The sequence below is a fragment of the Nicotiana tabacum genome, chromosome 19 (assembly GCF_000715075.1).
Source record: "Nicotiana tabacum cultivar K326 chromosome 19, ASM71507v2, whole genome shotgun sequence".
Classification (NCBI taxonomy): domain Eukaryota; kingdom Viridiplantae; phylum Streptophyta; class Magnoliopsida; order Solanales; family Solanaceae; genus Nicotiana; species Nicotiana tabacum.
This window is the reverse complement of record NC_134098.1, coordinates 37,383,389-37,394,364: the sequence shown is the minus strand read 5'-3', so window position 1 is coordinate 37,394,364 and position 10,976 is coordinate 37,383,389.

Sequence of the window (10,976 nt, the reverse complement as noted above, 5' to 3'; positions counted from 1 at the left end):
ACCTTCACAAAGAATTGCATGACCATGGGCAAGCCATAGCCAAATTTACCACCACCACGAACCAATTAGCAAAGGCTCAACTTCAACAAGTGCAAAACTTTACAGAGGATATGAGATACTCAGGTACAAAAGGTTGTGAATAGTCCAGGCTTCAGATAGAGGTTGGGTTTTAGATTAGTTTACAGAGGAGACCCTAGCAAACATTTTGTAAATCTCTAAGAGTTAACATTCAAGGACGAATGTTTCTAAGGGGGGAATGATGTTACATCCCGTACTTTTCTACGTTGGATTTATCATAAGATAATTGACATAAGTTCAATGACAAGACTGTTTTTGAGGTTATAAGTACTTATGATATTTATATCAAGTGATAAGTAAGTTTTGTGAAGGTCATAGGGTAAACAAATCGAAGAAAGCGAGTTTTGTTGATGTTTGATATTTTGGGATAAAATACGGTCCAAGCTATAATACTCTGTATTTATGGATTAGTGCCATACAAGGTACCACACGATCATGATAGTAAGGTATATGAAGTATATTAGTATTTAAGTGAATCGAGACCTAGAAATTATTGTGTGAATAATTGTTTAGTGTTGGTATAAAGTCATGGAATATGGAATTAGTTATAAGTGGATAAGTGTCATTTGTATGAATCCACGTGGAATCATAAGGATAAGGAGGGTTCATGACTAATCAACTTTATAAGGATTAAGGTTGCAGCAAGTAGGGAAATCAATATTGACTAGGCAAGTCTTGGAGCTAGGTGGCAAGATTAGGGAGTTTTGGTGGCTTAGTCATAAAATTATTGGGGTGGATAACTAATTAAAATTTTTGGATAGGCTTGACTTGATAACCCTCCCAACGTGACAGCCAAGGAAAGCCCAATAAATGACTCTTAAGTCATAGAGCAAGATGGCACATTTAGAAAATTGGTGGATAAGTTAGGTGGGAACATCACCCCCCACGTGGCAACAAGTGAAAATGACTCAAACATCCAAATGATGACTCTTTGGTTTATGGGATTAGGTGGCATTTTAGGGAAAATTGTGGGCTGCCATATGGCATGAAGTTGTCCAAGGGTGGCACCAATGTGCACATGAGTCATAGCACTTGGTGTGCCTTGTTTACACGTGACAATGCAAGCCTTTAAGCCTTCATATTATACTTCTTTTGCAATTAAGATGTAGAAAGAAGGTTGAAATCTTTCCTTCTATTATTAGGGAGTCTCTTGCTTTAGAAACATAGAAAAAACATACATCCATGATACTCCATATGTCCAGCAACATGAAATATGCCATGATCATAAGAAGTGCTTAGTTCTTGTTCAAAGATTTAAAGGAGCAAATATTGTTCTTGGAAAGCTCAAGTGAAAGTAGTTGTAACTTCTTCAAGTAAGGTATGTTAAGGTTATCCCTTCTTTTCTTTTGGCATGATCCATATGATAAAAACGAAATGAGCAAACGCACAACTTTCATAAATGACTCTATTCATAGATGTACTAGGTGTGCCTATGTTCTTGATTCCCCATGTGTCCTACTATCATATCGTTTGTTCATGGGTCTCATGATATTTCAAGAGATCGTATTGACTTATTTCATTATGCATTACATTCATTTATACATATGCATTTTCCCATGACCAGATGGCGTTATATACGCATATATTATATGTATATGGGGTATGGGAAAAGGTTACGACGTTATATACGTACCACCATCTGATCAGCTGGTATACGATGATGATTTTGCCCACAGTGGCCGAAATGATATGATGGGATGCCCTCAGAGGCTTGATGATGTTATGTACACATAGACCTATGCATTATATAATATTTATATGCATATGTATGACTTTATAAATATTTCATGATTTTACAAAGCTATCCAGACTTACAGATTGAGTCCTTTATTCCATGTTTCTTTCATGTCCTTTATACACTGATTTACAAGCCTTACATACTCAGTACATTATTCGTACTGACATCTTTTTGTTCTGGACGCTGCATTCATGCTTACAGGTATAGATAATCAGTTTGATGAGTCCTCATAGTAGACGAGGTTAGCATTCAACAAAGGATCGGTAAGACTCCACTTCATTCGGAGTGCAGCCGAGTCTATAAGTCATCGTGTCGGAGTTTTGCTATAGACTTATGGGTAGGCCGGGTCTCTGTCCCAACCATGTTTTGATGTTGAATAATCTTATAGGCTTTATAGACACACAGGTTCATCATGTACAATATGTCAGAGGCCTTGACGGCCCATATGTATTTATGTTTTAAGAACAATGGTTCATTGATACAATGTTTGCCCACTTATAGTTATACATTATGAGTCGTGGCCATGTTGGCCCATGATAGTTGCAGAAGAAAAAGAAATGAGTTACAAAGTGGTTCACTCAGGCCAGTACGGCGCCGATTGCCAGCCACGCCCCCCAAGTTTAGGGCGTGACAGTTCCAGTTGAGAGATCTAGAAAAGTACAACCCTGCAGTTTTGAGGCAGTTTCGAGAGCGCAAGGAGTGGATGTGGTTCACCCAAAGCGTGGTTGATGCGAAGGAATACCTTGTCCGGGAGTTCTACACCAATGTGGCGAATATCAATAAAGGGACAAAGGTGACTAAAGTGAGGAACCTCAAGGTGCATTTTGACCACCACACATTGAACACCTATTTGGGGTTTGAGGATGTCGAGCCCACGGAGTACTTAGAAACATTTGCACTTGCGGATGCAGCTCGCCCATGGCTAGCTGGGATTCTAGCAGCTCCTGGGCCACCACCACCATGGATCACAGCAGGGGTATCTATTCATTGAAGCACTCTGAGTTTTGAAGAAAAGGGGTGGCAGAACTTTGTATGCAGCCGACTAGACCCATGGCAGAATGAGACATATCTTCCGCTCCCGCGAGTAGTTCTGGTCGCTTCTATCTTGGCCGAGTACCCGATCAATGTGGGCGTCGTGATATCGGCTAACATCTCTGTGGTTGCCAAGAAAGTTGACATATCCTACCCGTATCCCAACACCATTCCAGAGTATCTTACGGATGCGAGGGTGGTTCCGAGAGATTTTGATACGAAGGTGCGAGCGAAGAAGCCCTTCTCATAGTACTCGTTGATGGATGCACACAACCCTAAGAGAAAGGGTCGGCCATATATCACCACATGCCAGTCTGATGAGCCATCAATGGTAGTTGTAGAGGCAATTGACATTCCATCCACTTCAGCCAAGCCTTCAGCTAGTGCAGCAGCTATGCCTCCACCTCCAGCCTTAGTGCCTTTAGCATCCCCTATTACAGGTTCCACCTTGGCTTTGAAGCCGGTGCCGATGCCTATTGCTCCACTCTCTGTGCTGCGAGTCTCCCAGACATTGGCGAGCCTTAACAACTAGATGCAAATAGCTACTGCAAAGCTGTCTGATATATCCAGTACTGTTGCATCACAGTCCTCCATTCTGACACCTCAGATGCCCCCAACAGTGGAAGAAACATTAAAAAAGCTCCTGGAGAACCAGAACACGATTATGGCTACATTGATGCAGCATGGGTCAGTGATAGAAGAGCTGAGCAAGGAAGTGAAAAACATAAGAAAGTCCCAGGCCTCCATGAAGTCAGTGGACAAGCTCCAGAGATAGGTTACCAAGCTTGCAGTAGCCGGAGACATTCCCTTTGACATGCTGATTGACCCACACCATCCATGCCCAGATCCTGCAGCACCTTTAGCACCAGTTGGCCAGTCTGAGGAGCCAGACCATGCTGCTGACACTGTCGAGGCAGTGCATCAGATGTTCACCAACCCAATCACTCCCATAATTGAGGATGATGAGATCCAGTTGGATGAGACTGAGGTCGGTGTCGCTGTTGTGGACACAGAGATGGCCTCCATGAGATGGCCAAGGAGTTTTCTTCACTCTTACCCTTCCTTTACTCTTATTTTGTTAAGCATTGGGGACAATGCTTATTTTTATTTGGGGGGGGGGGATGGAGTTTATTTTATCTAATTTGATGATTTTGAGACAATTGGTTTGTAATAACTTGACAGTATTTTCTTCTATTCCCTTATTCTGTATATATTCTCTTTTTTCTTCTCTCATTATGTATATATCTTCTCTCATTATGTATATTCATTATGCTTTCAATAGTTTTTGCTTGTAGATTCTTCACATTTGTTTTTCTTAGGAGTTAGTGTTTAAATTAGTAGCTTCTTCTTATGTTTTCGTAGTTAATAAGCCTTTGGTTTTCTTAATGCCATAGTTCTTTCCAAAGGTAGATTTTGTGTGAACCGGGTGACTCTTCCCAACGATGGATGGTGTGACAACCTTCTTAAGGGACTGAGTCCGTTTTTTGTGTTTAGGTAATAATAGTAGTAGTAATGAATAAAAATACCTAATTAAGTCATGCTCGAAGAGTCAAACATGCTTCACTTGGTACCAACACACTTAACTACGTGCTTATGGTTAAAAACAAGTCTCTTGGAAAGAAATAGCTCTAGTTAATGACTTTGTGACTCTTGTGTTGACTTAGGCAATCATCGAGTGGTTTAATCGAACCATAGTGATTTTCAACCTTGAATGTGGTCGTTGTGGGCCCTCGACTCTATCCTCTTTAACAATCCAGTTGCGTAAGGGGTGAGATATTTTGTTGCTAGTCCAAGTACCCGTGTGAATGGTCTAGAAGTTACCCTGAATGTGTTTCAAGGCGAAATCTTAAGTTTTGCTTGGATTGAGAAGTGATTGTAGGCTTTCCTTGACACGCTTGAATTTTTTCATTGCCTACCAATGTTGTTATCCCTAGTCAACCCATTTGAGCCTAAAACCTTTCTCATTTGATAACCATATTACAAGCTTTACCCGTTTTGTCGTGGCCCTCTCTTGGCACCCAAGCTTTCCTTAACACTCTTGTGAGACAATTGGCTAAAAATGTAAGTTTGGGGGAGAGACGAGGAACTTGAATGAGGTATCGAGGCACAAAAAGAGAAAAGAAATGATGAGAAGGAAAGGCAAGAAAAGGAAACAACAAAAAAAGAAAAATGCAAAAGAAAGTGAATAAGTGGAGTTGAAGGGATTCAAAGAAAAGTAATGATACAAAGCATGGAGAAATCAAAGAGGGAGAAAATGAATGTCATGATCAAGAAAGAGTGATGTTAAGTCTCTCTAGTTCCCCAAGGAAAAGAAAGTGCCTCAAAGAATTGGCAAAGCATGAGCCGAGAATAAAAAATGAAATGCTTAAGGAAAGGTGAACCCACTCAACCATAGTGTATCCAACCTTAGTCCAAAAGCCTTCATTACATCCCGAAAAAGCCCTACGTGATTTCAAGCCGAGTGAACTTACATTAGTGTCGATCTACATGAGGGGCAAGCCTGTGGTACTTGAAGCCGTACTTGCGACATTATCTTGAGAGGGATAGTGAACCTTTCGCAAATCTTTGGATTGAGTGCTAAAATTCATAAGTGAGCTAGGAAAACGGAGAGTAGAGGAGGAGGAGTTTGGGATCCACAATGACCTACATGAGAGAGCGAGCTTCCTTGATGAATAAAGTCAACTCTTGATGCTCAAGTGTCACATTAGAACTATATGTGCATAAAAGTTTAACTTGTCACCTTGTTGATAATACATAAGTAGTGTGGGTAATTGTTTGTCCCAACTGATGTGTGAATGGCTTACCCTTGACAGGCTGAAATGACCCTTAACTTGTGGAGGTGGGAACTATTTTGTTTGCTTGAGGTCAAACAAAAACTTAAGTTTGGGGGAGTTGATAAGTGGGAATTTTGACTACTTATTAGCTCCTTTTTAGCTTTTGTTATAGTCTAAAAGCGTTGAATGGTGTTTCCAAAACTGATGAAATGTGCAAAATTGTAGGAATAATAAAAGTTGGACTCCCGAGATAAAATCTGACTCTAAAAGGAGTAATCTAAATACAAGGCAATAAAAGGCACAGAAGCTCGCAAAGTGCGGACCGCAAAATTCCATCTGCGGCCGCAAACAATGAAGAAAATCCCAGTAGGCTTTCTAGCAAACTGCGGACCTCACATGAATTGTGCGGCCACAAAAGACGAGCTGGAGATCAACTTCAGAGAGTGTGCAAATTTCTAAAGTCCAAGTCCCTCAAAATTGCGGACCGCACAAGAATTGTGCGACCGCAGAAGAAGTGCCTTGCGACCGCAGTGATAAATCTGCAGACCGCAAAAACATTGCCTAGTGACCGCAGTTGAGAATTGTACGGCCGTAGAATCCCAGCTCCTGCAAGATGAAGAATTGTGCGGCCGCAGAACCTCCCGAAGGGCATTTTTGTCCGAAATTTTCAGCCTTGTATAAATAGACAGGTTTCACAAAATTAGGTTAAGTTTTGACATCAGCAAGTCCTGTAGCCATTTTTCTTTGCCTCTTTTGGAAGTTTTCTATATTTTAGAGTATTTTACTATAGATTTTATCATTTTAACTTGACAATATGAGTTTAATTAGTATTTCTTCAATTTTAAGAATGAGTAGCTAGATATTTACTAGGGTTGTGATCCAACCCTAGTATGTAAACCTTATAGGTATCTAATTTAGTGCTAGTTTATGATTGGGTGTTTATTATTTAGCATTGTTCATGCTTTAATTTGTGGAGTTAATGGTTGCAAATATTAGTTCATGCCTAATTGACTTAGTCTCTACTTGAGAAAGAGAGACTTGGTCTAGGAAAACTTAGCTATTAAGGAATTCGTTCAATTGAAAGATTGATTAACCCAATTAAAGGGTTCAACCTAGAGATAGTAATAACCCGACTTGAGCTCTTATCAACCATTTTGTGTGATACCCACTTGGACTTGAGAAAGCCAAACTGGGCAAAATCACTCCTTGACCGAGAGGTATTGAGTGAGTAATTGAGAGTTGATAGCTATAATATACCCTGATCAACAAAACAAACATTAAGGTTTATATCTCATTAGGCCAACACCTAAGCGATGGTCATAGCCCTAGGCCTTTTTACAAACTTGAAAATTAACAAAAACAATTATCCTAGTCTTATTCCTTTACTTTACAATATTTAGTTTTAAAATATAAATAGAAACAACACCAATTTGTGGAAGTGCAAATTAAGATATTTCAAATTCATGCACTAGAATATATACTCCTAACTCCCATCTAACTCCCTGTGGATTCAATCCCGACTCTTTGTTGGGTTACTATAATTGCAATCGACCGATTCATACCTTGTATTGAGGTATGCATTGTGCGCGATAGGTCAAGATGCTTAGGATTTCTTGGACAGATGCCAGTGGATGCTTCGCTTAGTGGGTATTCTGGAGACCAGTGGGGTCTCATTTACTACTTTTCAGCTGATCGGGGCAGCCTTCAGATGGTGGGAGACTTATGAGATGAGAAGACCAGTTGGTGTAGCACCACTATCATGGAATGATTTCTCCATATTATTTCTGGAGAAGTTTGTGCCACGGACCCGCAGAGAGGAACTATGCAGGCAGTTCGAGCATTTACGTCAGGAGGATCTGTCTGTGACCCAGTATGTGATGCGGTTTTCAGAATTAGCTTGTCATGCAATTTGGTTGGTTCCCACTGAGAGGGATAAGATCAGGAGGTTCATTAATGGCCTCAACCATCAATTCTGTTTTGTTATGACTCTGAGGAATGTAGCAGGTGCTAAATTCGACGAGGTGGTTGACAGTGCTTGACGGCTAGAAATGGTCCGTACTCAGGAGCATGAGGAGAGGGAGGCCAATAGGTCTCGTGGTCCGGCTACTTCCAGCGGTGTTCCTTCTGGGGAACAGTCCTATCACAACAGGGGTCAACCTTATAGGCCCGCTCAAATGGATCGTCCAGCTCATCATGGCACATCAGCTAGCCATGGTTCATACAGTGCTCGACCGAGTCAGTCTTCTCTTAGTGCACTTCCAACTCAGAGTTCATCTCGTGCACCATTAGTTCAGGGTTCATCTGCACCAGGTTCTTCTGGTAGTTATTTTGGTTCTCGAGGTCCACCTCAGTACTTGTCGATATTTTCAGAGATGGGTTGTTTTGAGTTTGGAGATTTGGGTCACATAAAGAGATATTTCCCCCGCCTTATAGGAGGTTCAGCTCAGCAGAGGAGTCAGACTACGACTTCAGCACCAGTTACTTCACCACTCGCCCAGCCAGCTCGGCGTGGGGCTCAGTCAGCTAAGGGTCGCCCAAGAGGGAGAGGCCGATCAGGTGGCAGTCATGCCCGATTCTATGCTATTCCTGCCAGGCCAGATGTCATTGCTTCAGATGCAGTTATCACATGTATTGTATCAGTATGCCACATGGAAGCTTCTATATTATTTGACCCTGGTTCTACGTATTCGTATGTATCATCATATTTTGCTCGTTATCTGGATATGCCCCGTGAGTCTTTAGTTTCACCTGTTCTTGTATCTACGCCGGTGGGTGATACTATTATTGTGGACCGTGTGTATCATTCGTGTGTGGTAACTATTAGGGGACTGGAGACTAGAGTTGATCTTATATTTCTTAGTATGGTTGATTTCGATGTAATCTTGGGTATGGATTGGTTGTCTCTATGTCATGCTATTCTGGATTGTCACACAAAAACTGTGACGTTGGCGATACCGGGGTTGCCGATGGTCGAGTGGAGAGGTTCTCTAGATTATGTTCCCAGCAGGGTAATTTCTTACTTAAAGGCCCAACGAATGGTTGGGAAGGGGTGTTTGTCATATTTGGCCTTTGTGAGAGATATTGATGCAGACACTCCTACTATTGACTCTGTACTGGTAGTGCGAGATTTTTTGGACGTATTTCCTGCTGATCTGCCGAGTATGCCACCCGACAGGGATATTGATTTCGGTATTGACTTGGTGTCGGGCGCTCAGCCCATTTCTATTCCTTTGTATCGTATGGCACCAACTGAATTGAAAGATTTGAAAGAGCAACTTCAAGAACTTCTTGATAAGGGGTTTATTAGGCCTAGTGTGTCGCCTTGGGGTGCACCGGTTATGTTTGTGTAAAAGAAAGATGGTACTATGCAGATGTGCATCGACTACGGGCAGTTGAACAAAGTTACAATCAAGAACAAGTATCCTTTACCACGTATTGATGATTTATTTGACCAGCTTCAGGGAGCGAGAGTGTTCTCCAAAATTGATTTGAGGCCTGGGTATCACCAGTTGAAAATTTTGGATTTCGATATTCTAAATGCGGCATTCAGGACCGTTATGGTCACTATGAATTTCTCGTGATGTCTTTTGGGCTAACCAACGCCCTAGCAACATTTATGCACTTGATGAATAGTGTATTCCAACCGTATCTTAATTTGTTTGTTATAGTATTTATTGATGATATCCTGGTGTACTCACGTAGCCATGAAGGACATGCACAACATTTGAGTATTGTACTACAAAGGCTGAGGGAGGAGAAACTTTACGCCAAATTCTCTAAGTGTTTGTTCTGGTTTAGTTCGGTGGTATTCTTGGGACACATAGTGTCCAGTGAAGGAACTAAGGTGGATCCGAAGAAGATAGAGGCAGATCAGAGTTGGCCCAGGCCATCTTCAGCTACTAAGATTCGGAGTTTTCTCGGCTTGGCCGGGTATTATCGTCACTTTGTGAAGGGGTTCTCGTCTATTGCGATGCCTATGACTAAATTGACCCAGAAAGGTGCTCCATATAGGTGGTCGAATGAGTGTAAAGAGAGCTTTCAGAAGCTCAAGACTACCTTGACCACAACTCCAGTTCTAGTTTTGCCTTCAGCTTTAGGCTCTTATACAGTGTATTGTGATACTTCTCGGATCAGTATTGGGTGTGTATTAATGCAGGAGGGTAGAGTGATAGCTTATGCTTCGCTCCAGTTGAAGCCACATGAAAAGAACTACCATGTTCATGATTTAGAGTTAGCAGCTATTGTTTATGCACTAAAGACTTGGAGGCAATATCTTTATGGTGTGTCTTGTGAGGTATTTACAGATCATCGGAGTCTCCAACACTTTTTCAAACAGAAGGATCTTAATTTGAGGCAGCGGAGATGATTAGAGCTGCTAAAGGACTATGAAATTACTATTCGGTATCATCCCGGGAAGGCCAATGTGGTGGCCAATGCCTTGAGTAGAAAGGTGGTGAGTATGGGTAGCCTTGCATTCATTTCTATTGGTGAGAGGCCTCTTGCAGTTGATATTCAGGCCTTGGCTAACCAGTTCGTGAGATTAGATATTTTGGAGCCCAGTTGGGTTCTAGCTTGTGTGGTTTCTCGATCTTCCTTATATGACCGCATGAGAAAACGCCAGTATGATGATCCCCATTTGCTTGTCCTAAAGGACACAATTCAGCATGTCGATGCCAAAGATGTTACTATTGGAGATGATGGGATGTTGAGAATGCATGGTCGGATTTGTGTTCCAAATGTAGATGGGTTGCGTGAGTTAATTCTTGAAGAATCCCACAGTTCGTGGTACTCCATACACCCGGGTGCCACAAAGATGTATCAGGACTTGAGACAACACTATTGGTGGAGAAGAATAAAGAAAGATATAGTTGGATTTGTAGCTTGGTGTTTAAATTGTCAGCATGTGAAGTACAAGCATCAGAGACCGGGCGGATTGCTTCAGAGACTTGAAATTCCGGAGTGGAAGTGGGAGCGTATTGCCATGGGCTTCGTAGTTGGACTCCCACGGACTTTGAGGAAGTTTGATATTGTTTGGGTCATTGTGGATCGGTTAACAAAGTCCGCACATTTTATTCCTGTTGCTACTACTTATTTTTCGGAGCGGTTGGCTGATATTTATATTCACGAGATTTTTCACCTTCACGGTGTGCCAGTGTCCATCATTTCAGATCAAGGCACGCAGTTTACATCACAGTTTTGGAGAGTAGTGCAGCGAGAGTTAGGCACACAGGTACAGTTGAGAACAACATTTCACCCTCAAACGGACGGGTAGTCCGAGCTCACTATTCAGATATTGGAAGCTATGTCACGCGCTTGTGTTATAGATTTTGGGGGTTCTTGGGATCATTTTCTGC